The sequence below is a fragment of the Lissotriton helveticus genome, chromosome 3_1 (genome assembly GCF_964261635.1).
Source record: "Lissotriton helveticus chromosome 3_1, aLisHel1.1, whole genome shotgun sequence".
Lineage (NCBI taxonomy): Eukaryota > Metazoa > Chordata > Amphibia > Caudata > Salamandridae > Lissotriton > Lissotriton helveticus.
The window spans coordinates 653846178-653863229 of NC_136061.1; the positions used below are offsets into that span (position 1 = coordinate 653846178).

General features: G+C 47.7%; 1 protein-coding gene and 1 long non-coding RNA gene across 6 annotated transcripts in view; one reads left to right on the forward strand and one right to left on the reverse strand.

Annotated features, from left to right (window-relative positions):
- Positions 1-224: 224 nt before the first annotated feature.
- Positions 225-4656, reverse strand: LOC144822791 (uncharacterized). Its single transcript, XR_013608696.1, has 3 exons — positions 4514-4656; positions 2365-2566; positions 225-1886 (listed from the first exon to the last, which is right to left on the reverse strand). It is a non-coding gene; the product is annotated as an uncharacterized LOC144822791 (long non-coding RNA).
- A 16-nt stretch (positions 4657-4672) lies between these two features.
- TMEM39B (transmembrane protein 39B) overlaps positions 4673-17052 on the forward strand; it is a 319579-nt gene continuing 307199 nt past the window's right edge. For 2 of the 5 annotated variants that reach the window (XM_078680673.1, XM_078680678.1), the window contains exon 1: positions 4673-4782. The gene's annotated coding sequence lies outside the window, so the exon portion shown is untranslated. Of the gene's footprint in view, positions 4787-17052 lie in introns of all 5 variants that reach the window. The other 3 variants (XM_078680674.1, XM_078680676.1, XM_078680675.1) reach the window with 3 other exon arrangements.

A 17052-nucleotide genomic window follows, 5' to 3' on the forward strand; every position in this document is an offset into this window, starting at 1 on the left:
CAGTGTGGAGGATTAGGCTCATGCTCATGGGTTAATGCCTAACATCGCTCTATAATGTGTAGGCTTAATGTTCATGCAGGGGATTGGCTGTTGTGTACACCCTGCTGTTTATGTTTATAGTGATGCCACCGTTCTGCCTGATGTTCCCTGAAATGTTAGGCCTGACATCTAATCTATATGTCTATACTCTGAGGAGGGTTTGCCCTAGGTTGAGGTTCATAGGCCTAAAGTCAGGCCCATGTTAAATGCATAAATGCCTTGTTGGCCTGATGAGTTATTCTAGGCCCCTGTTCAGGGCCCTTGATAATGAGCCAGCCAGGTTGATTCATGACAGGTGCTCCTGTCTAATATTAGATGTGCTGTGATGCTCTGTTTTGTTTTACAGGGGTGGGTTGGCGTGATTGTGCATGATATATATACCTATGCTAATGTGGTATTCTGCATTTACAACCCCCTAAGGATGAGAGCCTGAGTTGGCCCCGCCAGATTGGCTCCAGGGCTAATGTTTAATTAACCATCCCTTTTTCCTTGCAGCATGGACTTATGGACTCATCCCTTTTGTCCCATGTAAATAATTCCCCATGATGTACTTGGCTCTGGCGCCAGTTGGCGCCTTGTTGTGACTACCACTATTCTATTTCTTTTTACCTTGCAGGTTGGAGATAACACTAAACTTATTCTTTTCCAACCAAAGGTGGTGTCGTGACTCTTTTGTGGTGTGATTGGTGTGTCGTCTGTGGGTACTGCGTGAATGCTTCACATGTCCTCGAAGTTTGGCCTGCCCGCTTGATGCCATGCTACCCCCTTTGAGACGTGGGCAACCCCCATTTCCAACACATAGTATTTCAAAATTCTGTGTTGCAATATTGGATTTGCACCATATTCCACTATGCAACAGTTGCTCTTGCAACCCATGTCAAAAAGGAAGATTATCCTGGAGTCATTCTGGACTCATCTGATGATTACAGTCAGGCTATTCCTGCAATTATAATGGGGAAGTCATCCCAAGCCATCCTGAAGTATGCCTGTAGGACAAAAAATGTAAATGTGATGACGAACCTAGACTCATCACAAAAACTACAGTAGGATGGTGTTCTGATGACTTCTACTGGCAGGGAGTGTTTACCTTTTACAACTCCACGAATACTAATTGACAACTTCAGGATTAGGGAGAATTACTCCAGGATGGGTTCTAGCTAATTTAAGTTTGACTGTCAATTATTCCAGGATAATCCTATAACCGCTCCAGGATGGGAGTGGATTACTCTGGAATGATCCCATGACAATTTCTGGATGAGTGTGGATTATTCCTGGATGGTCCTATGACAGCTTCAGGATGGCTATTGATTACATCAGATTGGCCCCATTATATTTTCAGAATGAGTGTTGATTACTCTAGGATGACGTGGTGAAAGGGAGGCATGTTTTTGCCCTTGATATTTGGATTTAAGCGGAGACTCCAAGACAAGTTCATTTTCACGGTCTGATGCATCATTTTTAGTTGTGGATTTTTGATGAAGGACACTAGCCATCCCTGCTAAAAGGGCCAGGTTTTCAAGTTTCTGCAAATTCATCCGCGAACTTGCATCACCAGGCTGAGAAGTTGTGCTTTCAGCATGAGCTTTGTTACCAACTCTTACATATACCAGTCCACTCTGCTTGGCTTTTTTGTCCTTGCATCTTTTCTCTGCAATTTCTTCCTCTTGTAGTTCGCGTAACACCCTCTTAAGTCTACCAGCGCTTCCCCGATTGCCACAGTCCATTAACATCTGCTTTTTCTCCAGTGCCCTTTGAAGTAACACCTGTTTTAGACCCTCTGTCGTGCCAGAAAAGCTTGCAATTATCTTTTGAAAAATATCCTGAATCATTAAGACACTGTTTCTTCACTAAAAAAAAGCAAGAGAAAAAAATATATATTTACATATAAACTTCAAAACAGAAATGAACACATTGACCACTTGCAATAGATCTTCAGCCATAATATATAAATAAAAAGGTATTGATAATAAAGGACAAATGTACAATCTATACATAACCAAGTAAGTAAGTTTTCTTTAATAGACAGTACACATTGTAAGCCTGAACTTGAACCTCCTGAAAAAAGTTGCCTAAATAAAATAGTTTATCCAAAAATGGCTGCCTTATAGTAGTGCCACAAGCTAAACGTTTCAGTCCTTTTCATAAGTGTTACATTTGTCTCTGGGGAGCAATCCAAGGCATATGTGGGGACATGCATGTTCATTTTTACTGTCCATTATTGGATTAATTAATCACAAATGTAGGTTTTTACTGAAACAGGTTGGTAATTTGTACCGTTATCCTGCAGTTGCAAACTTATTATAAAGGTTTACTTATTGTGCTTACCAGATGATTGGAACAGAATCATAGTTTTAAAATATCTCTCTTCGGTGATTGGCCGACCAGCTTCATCTACATTTTCGACCAGCCATTTACAAAGAACTTCCCCAGGATTGTCCAAAAGCAGGAAGTCACCATCTTTTCGAACACACACAGAATGATTGCGAGTGAAAAACAGGACGTTGAATGAAGCCATGATTATGTCCTGCTAGATATAAAAATCAGGAATTAGTTTGTATGTGGTTTAAGTTTCAACGGTAAAATACAAAGCATATCAAACTGATTAAAAGATTTAATTGGAGAAAAGCACCCCAAGAAGTACACTGACCTGGTGCAATTTCTATCTGATATGCCTAGATTTTGGACTACAAAGAAGTGTTTGGGTATGCACTGAAGGCCATTGAGGAAATTACCTAATAATCAACTTTATTTTTGGAGAGCCAGAGTGTATGCTTAGGTCTTGCTGCTCAGGACAAATAGTAAAAGCATAGTAGAGGCATTATGAGAGAAATAGAAGAACTATCAATAAGTGAACTTTCACACTGGGGTTTGTGACGGGAAATCAAGTTACCTATCCCCACAGATGCATAGAGAGTTAGATGCCTGCTACCCTCTGCCCACCGGCACCCCCAACTTGAAAGGACAAGCGTTAAAAATGCAATAGGTTTCACCTTTTATTAAGCTAAAGATATTAGCTTTGCTAGTAGTATTGTACGTTAATTGTGCAATATGTAATGGCTTTATAAATGAAACAAAAGGCATTACAATGGCAAATACATAAAGCAAAAGCATTGGCATAGCCAATAGGTCTCCCCTCTGGGACCTTATAAGTGTTTTGCCAGAGGTGTTTGGAAGTTTGGTAAGAGATGCAATTTAACATAAAGGGATCCGATACCTCGTTGACACATGCAGTACCCGCAGTTCAAACGAGAAGAGGGCATGGGGAAACCTCTTATAAGATCTCAATCAATGGGGAAGGCACACGTTACTGCAACTTGTGCGTGCTTTCACCTTATAAATATTTAACACATGATCCGAGGCAGTTGAATGCTAGAAGCGAGAAGGGAGAGAGCGAGGGAGAGAGCGAGAGAGAGAGAGCGCGAGAGAGAGCGCGCAAGAAGAGAGAGCGAGAGATATTAATGTGATTTATCTCAGGGCTCGATCCCTCTGCCTCAGTACTTTAGCAGTAGGTCAGGTTGTAACTGGATAATATATGGCTGGGATCGATAGTGGCAGATGTAACAAGACCTGCTTCATTTTTACAGAGATCTTAGCGGTCAAGGTAAATTAGCGCAAACAGGGAATACGTAACTGGCCCCATCTCAATAATATATACAAACGAGTTAAAAACATTGCATGCACATGGAACGAAACCAGAATGATAGCCTGTTTTGCGAAAGTAGATATTGCAAGATGTTGGAATGCGTCGGACTACGTTTCCTAAATAGGGCGTAAACCTCAATCGCCACAGGCAACCAGGCCTCTCAATTACACAAATAGCAAACAAAATAAGGAACCAGCATTACAACTGCTAAGTTATTTGAAGCATTTATCCTTCTGCTTTGAAACGCATCCATGAAAACTGCCAATGTTTTAGTAATTACAAGTTGCAAGGACACAAGTAATGCTCAACAATATTCACATAAATAAATGTTAGCCTTCTTTGATTGACAACTTTTCAGTAGATCGAAAACTGTTCCATTTGGTCGAGAATCTTGAATACACGCAGGTGCACTTGGAACCAACATGGGACCTACAATATACGGGCAGTAATTTATTTTACCTTACGGCGAAGAACTTGCTGTAAAACACATTTTTTAGGCTTTTTGCAATTTTCCACAACTTACACAGGCACGCACTACGTCACACATACACAAAAATACACATGCTCAAACACAAAAGGTGCATATTAAACAAGCAGGCAGGCTGATACAGACAAACATCAAACACACATAATACACACACATTGCAACGCAGGCATTCATTTTAACACGTACGAAGCATACACATGCAGGGAGCTGTGTCTGAATTTGCCCCCTTAATGAAAACTCGTGCTTTCCGAAAAATGAGGAAGCTGGTCTGGTACGGAAATTGAGCAGCTGGGACCGAGAGCGGAGGATCGATGCTGCTCTTTTTTAACAGCTGCAGCACTTACCTGAGTATACGCTGGAATCGATGAAGGAAGTGGAGTTGGAAAAATAAAGAGACCGATGCCAATCCATCTGTCCCTTTAATGGCCATTGCACTCATGACAGTCTTCGTTTTTGCCGCAGAACAATAACGTCACTTCCGGCGCTCCCGGAGGTGCGTAGGCTTTTGCTAGAGGAATCCACCGGCTTCCGGTATATGAAAAGGTGAGAGAGCTGCTCTCCATTGAGGATCTGCGGTTCGAGTCCCAGCCATCCGGCAGACTGATGGTTTACAGTAGGTGATTTTGGCATTGTGTTCGAGGCAGCTGTGCTTTTTAAAAATGTATTTTAGTATTGTGATGGAGTGAATTCGGCAGTCACCATGACGACAAAGCTTGTTTTCCTTTGCAAGACCTAGTCCTCGGGCCATGAGCAGGTCTGTCCGCAGTTGTTTAAAGAGTCTAACAATCGGATTCCACTAAACTATGTGTTTATGGAAATACTCTATGAAGGAAGTGCAGCCTGGGGGTACAGAAAGTATCATATCACAGCAGCGCCTCCCGGCATTCCGCATTCATAAAAAGTTTGGGGGTTTGTAGGGCTTTTGGATTTTAAGGCGTACATGGTCATTTTAGGGTTGAGGGTGGGTTTGTGTTTTGGGGGGCCAGGTGTAATTTAAGGGTTTAGAGCATGTTTGGGGTGCGAGGGTTAATTTTAGGGTTTAGGGTGTGTTTGGGTTTTAGGGTACAAGGGTTAATATTAGGGTTTGTGGTGTGTTTGGTGTGCAAGGGTTAATTTGGGGGTTCAGGGTGTGTTTGGGTTTTGGGGTGCAAGGGTTAATTTGGGGGTTCAGTTGTGTTTGTGTTTTGGGGTCCCAGGGTTAATTTTAGGGTTTAGGGTGTGTTTGGGTTTTAGGGTACAAGGGTTAATATTAGGGTGTGTTTGGGTTTGGTGTGCAAGGGTTAATTTGGGGGTTCAGGGTGTATTTGGGTTTTGGGGTGCCAGGGTTAATTTTAGGGTTTAGGGTGTGTTTGGGTTTGGGGTGCAAGGGTTAATTTGGGGGTTCAGGGTGTGTTTGGGTTTTGGGGTGCCAGGGTTAATATTGGGGTTCAAGGTGTGTTTGGGTTTTGGGGTGCAAGGGTTAATATTGGGGTTCAGGGTGTTTGGATTTTGGGGTGCAAGGGTTAATTTGGTGGTTCAGGGTGTGTTTGGGTTTTGGGGCTCCCAGCTGCAGGAGGTCAGACGTTTATCTGCAATTCATTGTGCAATCATCCAACAGTTTGCATTTTTCTGGAAAACTGAAACCAAAGTGGTGGACGTGCTCTTTAAATAGACAAACAATTCCTGTTAAATCACCAGACGCAAAAACATCTTATTGAAAACACAATAGTACCTTTGAAGTATTCAGATGCTTATTTTCACATCACCCCAAAGTCATCAGGAACAATGTCATCTTGTAAAGTTATCGGAGAGTCATTTACATGTCATCCTCAGATCATCAGGAATAATGACACCTTCTGAAGTCAGCAGATACTAATTTTCAAGTCATCCTTTAATCATCACGAATAATGACACCTACTAAAGTCATCAGATACTCATTTTTAAGTCATCCTCAAATCATCAGGCTGAGCTTCTGCAGCTTGCTGATGACTTCAAGAACTTGATGATGTCTGATGACGTGTAAATGACTTCTAAGGTAGTTGGATGATCATCCAATGACTCTGGGATGGCTTCTAAAGTAATCCTGTTTGACCTGGCATCCTAAGACTGGACTTGTGAGTTTTGTGCTTGTATTTTTGTGGCACGTTCTTACCCATTGCCAAGCCCATACAGCCTTTCTCATAGCTGTTAAATACGTGGTGCTGTATATAACTGATGAGGTTTTGAACTGCCCTAGTTTGCATTAGGTTGGTGGGTGCCCTTCAGGGTGCATGGTTGTAAGTGTCTTTATTTGTAGTTTGACCAATATAGGACATTTTGGGTGGGGAGGGTTATGTTATGAGGTATTTTTCAGTGCGCCTCCACCTGGCAAGCATGCTCTAGCCCCTGACTGCTAGGGCAAGACTACTTGAAAAGCCAGGTCTTCAGTTTTTTGCGCAAGTTGAAAATTAAGGAGGAGGCTCTGGTGTGTAGCGGTAGGTGTTCTGCGAGGCAATGTAGGAGAAGGCTCAAACTAATCTGGTTCCAAGTATGCTTGAGATGTGAACAAGTAAGAGTACGGCTGAGCAAGGGTGTCTGATGGGTTTGTAAATATATTGTGTAGTGCTTTGTAGGTGTGCATGAGTTTGTGTTCTGCTTGTTTGTGAATGGGGAGCCAGTGGGATTGTTTAATATGTAGTATGAGGTGTGTGTGTGTGTAACGTCCTGAACGTCTCAGGATCGTTAAACAAACACGATAATGAGGACGCAACCACTTGTGTAAGCTTAGATGCTTTAATGAAGGCTCAAATAATACAAAGAGTAAACAAAAGTTATAGTCACTGGAGGTCTCCAGTCCATCTACGTTACCAGCCCACAGCACGGATGATGGTCCTCACCGTCCTCTGCAAATACACCGATCCCGGCGTATGCCAACAGAGGATAGGAAACGTAATGGCCGGCAATGCCACTCGGTATGCTGTGCGGGGCTCGAAGGGTGATGGGGGAAAACGAGGAGACAGGGAAACACCCAGCCGGGGTCTCTACCTGAAGGGAGCAGCCGCTCAACCTCTTCCTCGTACTGCACCGGGACGCGGAGTCACCTCCGGGTGATGCGTCACCGATACCCAAATCACAACAAGGGGACAGAACCGAGAGCAGCCGCTCGATCGATCCTATGGACGTCCAAGCCTGTAACGCGGCAAACACCTCCTGGTGTGCGTTACAGCTGGTAGTCCTTGTATCTCGGGTCGGGCTGGGAGCTACGACTCCTACCAGCTCAAACACCAATGCGCCTTGACTCAGCCGAGTCAGCGCGGAGCTCAATGGTTGTCCGGTAGAGCTTCCGGGTCAGTAACAGGTTGCCGTTGGACAAGACACGGCCCAGGGAGTAACGACTCAACCTACCTCCGTTCTTGTCTGTTTGGAGCACCACTCCGGAACGCTGCCCTTTCACGAAGCAGGTACGTCGGTGAAAACACAATATCCGACAGCGTTGTACCTCCAGGTTCCTCCCTTTATAGGGCGTGTTTTCCTTGAGTTATGTAACGTGTCTCCCGATTACATAAGGGCGTGGTTTCCTTGAGTTATGTAACGGCTCTCCCGTTTACATAACCTCTCAACCGCTAAGCATCCTGGGAGATGTAGTTCGTTTTCCGCTGGTTACCGTTTTCCTCCTCTCGCATGTCAGGAATTCTTGACAGTACATCCTCCCTCTCAGCGGCTCCCCACGGGGCCAGCGCTGGCAGGAAAACGTCGATGGAACAATGAAACCAAGCGCGGAGCATGAACCCCTTCAGCCGGTTCCCATGATTGCTCCTCCGGGCCATAGCCTTTCCACGCAACCAGGTACCACAGCTTCCCCTTGCGCCATTTGGACGCCAGTATGCCCGACACTTCATACTCCACCTCCGACTCCACGCATACCGGCCTAGGTGTCCCAGACGGCTTGGAGGGTGCTGGTTTGAGCAGTGATACATGAAAGACAGGGTGTATCCGCAACGACTGGGGCAAGCACACCTTTACGTTCACTGGACCCATACACTTGGTAATTCGATAGGGGCCCATGTACTTGGGATGGAACACACTGTTCTTGCGAAACCTCATGTTCCTTGTGGATATCCAGACGTAGTCTCCAGTGCGGTACAGAGGCCCGGGCCTTCTCTTCCTGTCTGCCGCAGCCTTGTATCTTCTCTTGGCCTCAATCAGGACAGCCCTTGAGCGCATCAACGTGTCTTTAATGTGTGCCATCCTGTCTGCTGTGGCGGGAATCCTGTCCTCTCTGAACGGATGTAGAAACGGCAAGAACCTGGGATGGTGGCCATAGTTGCTATAGAACGGAGATGACTGCGTGGAGCTGTGAGTGGCGTTGTTGTAGGCTATCTCTGCAACCCATAGCAAGTCGACCCATTCTTCCCTGCCCTGGTCCACAAAACAACGCAGATACTGTTTGAGCGTTTGGTTCAGGTGCTCGGTTTGGCCGTCCGTTTGAGGGTGGTAGCTGGTGGACAGGGCGGTCTTAACGTGCAGCGCAGTGCACCATGTCTTCCAGAATTGCGCAGTAAACTGCGACCCCAGGTCCGACACGATCACCCCAGGTAATCCATGCAGTCGTACCACATTCTTTAGGAGTAGTGACGCCAATTCCCCGGCCGTAGGGACTCTCTTGCAGGGGATGAAGAGCCCCATTTTCGTCAAGTAGTCCACCACCACCAGTATCGCCGTCATCCCCTGGTCTACCGGTAGGCCCACCACGAAGTCCAGTGATATGCTATCCCATGGTCTATCCGGGGTCGGAAGTGGATGTAAGAGCCCTTGGGTTCGGCCATGATCGGCCTTCATGGTAGCACACGTAGAACACTCCTGTCCCCACCTCCTGACATCCACTCTCATGGTTGGCCACCAAAAATGCCGTCCCATGCTAGCCACCGTCTTTTCAAAGCCCAAATGACCTGCGCATGGAGAGTCATGGCACCAGATGAATGCTTGTTTCCTTAGCCGAGGCGTGGGTATCAACAGGCACCGGCCCTTCAGGGGTATCCCGTCCTTCAGCTGCCATTCTCTGTGACTGAGGAGCCACCTCCGCCATGCAAATGACCTGATCCCTCTCCTTATTCCCCTCAGGAACGTGTCCGGCTGGATCACCCCCAATACCATTCTCGGGGAAATGATGGAATGCTCGTTCGCAGGCAATGGTTCCTTAACTGCCGATTGACGTGACAGGGCGTCCGCCTTCCTGTTTTCCGTCCCAGGCCGATATGTGATGCGGAAGTTGAACCCTGCAAAGAAGATCATCCACCTCAACTGCCTGGGAGACAGGTGTCTTGCGGCCGTCATGAACTGTAGGTTCCTATGGTCCGTATACACCGAAACCACATGTCGTGCCCCCATCAACCAATGCCTCCATTCGGTGAAGGCGTCCTTGATTGCGAGAAGCTCCTTCTCTGCAATGTGGTAATTGCGTTCGGCGTCGTTGAGCTTGCGGGACATGTATGCAACGGGATGAAGCACCCCGGTGTCGTGGTTGCGTTGGGACAGAATAGCCCCCAGTGCCACATCCGAAGCGTCCGCTTCCACCACGTAGGGGAGATCCGGATCGGGGTGAGCCAACACCGGTGCTTTACCAAAGGCGCTTTTCAGGGCCTCAAAGGCTGTGTTCGCTTCAGGGGACCAGACACACTCCTTAGACTTCCTCAGTAGCTGAGTGATTGGGGCCACCAATCCCGAAAATCCATCAATAAACCGCCTGTAAAAGTTGGCGAACCCTATGAAACTTTGGACGTCTTTCACGCTTTGAGGCACCGGCCACTCTTTCACCGCCTTGATCTTGCGTTCCGCCATCTCCTGACCCTCCGGACTCAGCATCACTCCGAGGAACTCCACCGATGTGACGTGGAAGTCACACTTGCTGAGTTTACAAAACAGCATATTCTCCCTGAGTTTTTGGAGCACTGCCTTGACGTGGTGTACGTGCTCTTCCACACTGGACGAATAGATGAGGATGTCGTCGATATATACGACCACGTATATATCCAACACCTCTCTGAATACCTCATTCAGGAAGTACTGAAAGGCAGCCGGGGCGTTGCACAGGCCGAACGGCATGACGAGGTACTCAAATAGGCCGAACCTGGTCTTAAAGGCGGTCTTCCACTCGTCTCCGTCTCTCATGCGCACCAGATGGTATGGCTCTTTCAAATCCAACTTGGTGTAGATACGTGCTTTCTTGACTTGTTCCAGAAGTACACTGATGAGAGGTAAGGGGTACCTGTTTTTTATTGTTATCGCATTTAACGCCCTAAAGTCCACACAGGCCCTCAGCTCCCCATTGGCCTTCGGGATGAAGAAGAGCGGCGAGGCGGCCGGAGATTAGGACGGACGGATGAATCCTAGTTTGAGGAGTTTATCCAGATACCCCCGGAGATGCACGTTTTCAGGCTCTGTCAGGGCATACAGCCTGCCACTGGGAACGCTGGCCCCCGGCACCAGGTCGATCTGGCAGTCAAACTGTCTATGTGGCGGTAGCACTTCGGCCTTCACCTCATCAAACACGTCCTCAAAACTGTGATAATCCTGGGGGAGAGTCACATCTTTCTCTGCCGCTGTAGCCACCGTCTGACTCCCGCTATTTCCTGCGTCAATGGGTTCCGGTCGTATGCCACAATGCAGGGTGCAATATGGTGACGTCATTTCTATGCGTTGGCCAATCCACAGAGGGGTTGTGTTTCTGTAGCCACGGCAATCCCAATATGACCCCGTATTGGGGTGCTCGGATGATGTTAAAATCAATGTTTTCCAAATGGTTCCTCCCATATTTCACCGGGATGGCCCCCGTGTGCTGCCCGATGGGCCCTGTCACCAATCGCCTTCCGTCTACTGCATAGACGTCTTCGGGTACTGCTTTGGGAATAAGCACTAGTCCTAGCCTGCATGCCTCGTTGTAGTCCATAAACATGCCCGTGGCCCCTGAATCCACCATGGCCACAACGGGTATCCACTGGTCGTGCACTCCCACGTGCACTGTGAGAAACAGGTGTCGTTGCCCTTTGGTGACCGAGTTGGAAAGAGAAGGGATGGATGAGTGACTCCGAGATGCCCCTTCATTGGTCTGGGAGTCCTCTAGTTTTCCGCCGGTACGTCCACTACGGCTGTTACCGACCGGCTGGTCCGATAACGTGACGTCTTCGGCTTGGCAGGGCATTCACGTACGTAGTGGCCTTTTTTGCCACAATATAGGCACAATCCTTGTTTACGGCGTGATTCTTTCTCTGTGGCTGTGAGACTCGCTCGTATAGCGCCAATGTCCATGGGTTCCCCCTTGGCTGTGGTGGAAGTTTCAGGACTTCCCACCGTCACATACGATGGAAGGGCTTTTCCTTTTCTCCCATGATCCCCCTTTCTTTCGCTTAGCCTATGGTCCAACCGTAAGACCAGGTTGATAAGGCCTTCACATGTCTTGGGTTGAGGGTCAATATGAGCCACGGCGTCCTTGAGCTCATCGCACTGCCCTTGATGGAAGAGCGCCGTTTGTTTAGCAACAGGCCACTTGGTTTCCGCAACCAACCTACGGAACGCGTTGAGATACTGTACCAGGTCGTTGGATCCCTGTCTTAACTCAAGCATTTCCCGGTCCGCCGTGTACGAGTCAGCCCTCCGGTCAAAAACCTTCAGGAATTCTTCGCGGAAAGCACCCCAATCACACAAGATGGGGTCGTCCCTGCTCACCAGAGGTACGGCCCACTGTGCCGCGTTTCCAGCCAAGTAAGAAATAAGGAAAGCCACCCGAGACTGACTCGTGGGGAAGGCCTTCGGTTTGCACGACAGATGCAGTGCCACTTGAGTGAGGAATACCTGCACCGTGTTGGGGTCCCCATTGTATCTTTCTGGTGTTGCCAAGGGTATGGCGACCGGCATTTCCACTACTACCGCAGGGTTTTGGTTCGTGAGGGAGGAGCTGGGCGTGAGCGGGTCCAACTGTATAGCATCCAGTCTGGCCTTAACATCGGCTGTTTCTTGTCTAGATGCAGCCAATTCAACCTGCACGGCCGCCAATTCAGCCAGCACATCATCAAGGGTTGCCATGTTTGTTATCGACCAGGAGACAGTTAGTGTATATAAAGGTCGGATATTTTGTAACGTCCTGAACGTCTCAGGATCGTTAAACAAACACGATAATGAGGACGCAACCACTTGTGTAAGCTTAGATGCTTTAATGAAGGCTCAAATAATACAAAGAGTAAACAAAAGTTATAGTCACTGGAGGTCTCCAGTCCATCTACGTTACCAGCCCACAGCACGGATGATGGTCCTCACCGTCCTCTGCAAATACACCGATCCCGGCGTATGCCAACAGAGGACAGGAAACGTAATGGCCGGCAATGCCACTCGGTATGCTGTGCGGGGCTCGAAGGGTGATGGGGGAAAACGAGGAGACAGGGAAACACCCAGCCGGGGTCTCTACCTGAAGGGAGCAGCCGCTCAACCTCTTCCTCGTACTGCACCGGGACGCGGAGTCACCTCCGGGTGATGCGTCACCGATACCCAAATCACAACAAGGGGACAGAACCGAGAGCAGCCGCTCGATCGATCCTATGGACGTCCAAGCCTGTAACGCGGCAAACACCTCCTGGTGTGCGTTACAGCTGGTAGTCCTTGTATCTCGGGTCGGGCTGGGAGCTACGACTCCTACCAGCTCAAACACCAATGCGCCTTGACTCAGCCGAGTCAGCGCGGAGCTCAATGGTTGTCCGGTAGAGCTTCCGGGTCAGTAACAGGTTGCCGTTGGACAAGACACGGCCCAGGGAGTAACGACTCAACCTACCTCCGTTCTTGTCTGTTTGGAGCACCACTCCGGAACGCTGCCCTTTCACGAAGCAGGTACGTCGGTGAAAACACAATATCCGACAGCGTTGTACCTCCAGGTTCCTCCCTTTATAGGGCGTGTTTTCCTTGAGTTATGAAACGTGTCTACCGATTACATAAGGGCGTGGTTTCCTTGAGTTATGTAACGGCTCTCCCGTTTACATAACCTCTCAACCGCTAAGCATCCTGGGAGATGTAGTTCGTTTTCCGCTGGTTACCGTTTTCCTCCTCTCGCATGTCAGGAATTCTTGACAGTGTGTCATGGGACGTTCAGAATGGTTCTGGCTGCTGAGTTCTGAATGGTTAGCAGACTTCTGCTAATTGTTTGCTGATTCTGGATTCCCGTAGTTCAGTTTGCTAGTGACGATTTTGGTAATGTTGGCTTGGAGCCATTGGGTGATTTTCCTCCGCATCCTTTAGGATGTGGAATCAGTAGGTTGTCACGGTGTTTACTTGGATTGTCATGGAGTTTGTGGTCAGCGATTATCCTGAGGTTCTTGGCATTGATGTTGGAGCTGGGTGCGAGTACTAGTTCAGGTGGCCACCATATGGAGTCCCATGGTGAGGTGTTCTTGGCAAAGATCGCGACTTCCGTCTTGTCGGTGTTCAGTTTGAGACATTTGGTTTTCATCCAGTCCACAATTTTGGTCATGCAGGCTGTAAACTTGCTCTAGGTGTTCGGAGTTTTGTCCGAGAGGGAGAGTATGAGCCGAGTGTTGCCAATGTAGGAGCGGACATTGATGTCTTGTGAGTGGATGACCCTTCCCCCAAGTGGGAACATGTATGTGTTGAACAGTGTCTGGCTCAATGAGGGACCTTGGGTTACTACAAGTTTGTGTGCGTCCAAGGATTAGTGGGAATGTCTGACTTTCATATTAACTGCAGAGTACCCCAAGGATCATCGCTCAGCCCCACGCTCTTCAACATCTACATGGCCCCCCTCGCCCCCATCGTCGGACAGCATGGGCTCCGCATCGTATCCTACACCGACGACACCCGGCTCATCCTCTCTCATGAAAAATCCTGAAGACACCAGATTCAGTTTCCAGGAAGGAATGAAGAACGTGGCAGCCTGGATGAAAGACCGCTGCTTGAAGCTCAAATCAGAGAAGACGGAGGTTCTCATCCTCGAACCCTGCACCTCCGCCTGGGACAACCACTGCCCTTGGGAATCCATATCTACGGACCACGCACAAACCTTGGTATCATCCTTGACTCCTCCCTCTCCATGAACCTCCAGATCAACGCCGTCGCCTCCACCAGTTTCAACTGCCTGCGCATCCTCCGTAAGACCTTCAAAGGGATCCCCACCCGACTGCAGAAAGACTGTCACCCATGCACTAATAACCTGCAGACTGGATTATGGCAACGCCCTACACGCCGGAATCAACAGAACCCTTCTACACAAACTCCAAACCATCCAGAATACCGCAGCCAGCCTCGGGACACCGCGCCACGAACACATGACCCATTACCTACGAGACCTCTACTGGCTCCCCGCCGAGAAGAGGATTACCTTCAAACTCCTCGCCTACAAATCCCTCAACAACTCTGGACCCAAAGACATCAACAAGATATTATCCTACCCCGTACCCAAGAGGAACCTCCACTCCGCCGACCTCGCCCTGGTAGAGGTCCCCCGCATCCGCAGAAACCGAGCAGGCGGGAAAGCCTTCTCCTACATCGCGGCCAAGACCTGGAACAAGCTCCCTGTGAACATCAGACGCTCCCCGACCTTGCACACGTTCAGGAAGAACCTCAAGACCTGGATCTTCAACTGATCCGGAGCAGTCCCACCTCCCCCCTCCCTGAGTGAGGAAAGACACTACATGTTGGGCAAACACCAGAGATACTTTTGGAGAGTGAGATTGCATGAAGTTGTTTGTGTATGCTATTACTTGCATTATTTGGTGGACAGTACCAGGGGTAGCAACGTCTGCTAATGTACCAACACGGTCCATTAGGCTATAAGGAATGCATCCAGTACTATCCTACAAGCCCCACCCTATTGGAAGCACTGTAAAAAAAACAAGGGAGTACTATATGGAGTCATAGAGACCCAACCCGTAAGCAGGAATTGTTAGGCCCATGGGTTGACTCATCCTAGGAACATCAGTGACTCCAGCCCATTGGATGCAGTTTTGAGTCACCACTGGAGTACCATATTGAGTTCCCTTTGGACCATTGTAGGGTGAGTCCTACAGCAGGCAATATTTTAGGGAGTTCATCCAGGAGACCGTGGATAATTCAGGGAAGGAACTCTTATGTGGAGTCCATATGGTAGTGACAGAAAACCCAACCCACTAGATGCAGTACTTAAATTATGGTGATAGCACTATAAGAAGTCAATCTATCCGGGCTAGTGGGCAAGTCCAGTGAAGGCACCCTTAAGCTGCCAGTGAGTGTTCTATAGAGTCCACTCAGTGTTGAAGGCTATTATCCCCAATAGAGGTACTGTTACTTCCCAGAAGAAGTTCTTTAAGGGGTCCACCTAGGAGCGACAGAAGCCCATGCTTGTGGATGCATACCCTACATTATTACATTACCTATGTCTGGAGCAGTAATGGCCTATAACAGTATTAACGTTTACTGGTAGTTTTGTTTACACTTGGAAGAGTTAGAGTAGGAAACCTCCTGAAGCTGTATTTTTAATTAAGAAACTAGTAAAAGCCAAATTATTTATGAAAAAAGTGTGTATATACTTTAGCTGTATACATACTTTAGCTCCTGTTAGAGGGCCACTAACAGAAACATGGCGATAGAACCTACAATGACGGACACTACTTTTAGATTTGTTTTTCCTGTTTTTACTGTTTGTGTGGGAAATTATTGGATTTTTGCGGAAACTCTTAAAGCAGTGAACCTAGTATGGGCAGTTCTTCGATACAGTAGAGTACCTGAGTGTTACTAGTGATCGGGCCTGAAGTTATGTATTTCCGCTTGGTACTAGAGCTTTGAGTAAATGTTTCTGAGAAATGAAGTCTATGATGTCATCTATAAGTGAGAATAGCAGGTTGCTGCACAGGACTGCTCCTGTGTCTTTGGCTTCCATCCTATCATACTGGGAGGTGCGTATTCTATCTTAGACAACGCCCATTCAAGATGGGCCATCTTGGAAAATGGGACAAGAGCCTTTAGCGCTCAAGGGATGTGATGCGCCAGTGTTGGACTGATTAGAGCCACAGGCATGCACATTCTCCTAGGTGTTCGAGATCGTCAAATTTGTGCTATGTCTATGGATAAAGATTGAGAGGAAAAGGAGCATTAAGGAGTCACAATCAGGCCCAATCCACCAGTCTTGAGCAGCAAGTGAGTGTCATTTGGTTTGACGAATCACAAGCAATGGTGGGTAACTTAGGACATATGTGGACACAACAAGATGCTATGTCACCCCAGGATGGACTCAGCCATTTGCAAATCAGTCTTGACCCTGCTACCCATGAGAACAGTTCAGCCCGAGCTACCAGGCCAGGTCCTCCCTGGACCGAAAACAAGCATCCTGGGAATGGTTTCGGGGTATCACCCATCGTCAGCCAGGTTAGCTTGAATCCAGTTGCACAGCGAGCCTTGCTCCATGTCTCATTGAGTGGGTCCTTCTCGGATCTTGCAAATAGCAAGGTAATAAGCGAAGGATTCTCCATATAGAAAGTTTAGGCTTGCCCATTTTATTGTGGTGATCCTGACAGAGACTCCAGATGGGCAACCTCTCCTATTCACCCCAACACAGTTGCTGCACGTTTTGCTGATAGTTACTGTATTGCGCTTGACATTAATGGGGGCGAGCAAACCCCCTTAATACATTTGGAAATGCAGAGGTTGTTTAGTGAAAGAGCAAGATTTCTTATACCTCAATCTCTTGGTAAATTCATCAAACAAAATCCCCCACTGGTCGTATGGACCTTTGTTTGTCGACTTGAAGTATAAGAAAGGAGGTAAAATCAGAAATACCTTACAAGCACAGTGAAACCAATGTGGCTCCACAAAAATGAGAGAGGATGGTGTCCAAACCTCAAGCGTTTTATTAAAAAAAAATTTTCAGGTTACAAAATCAGTCTGCAAAATTGAT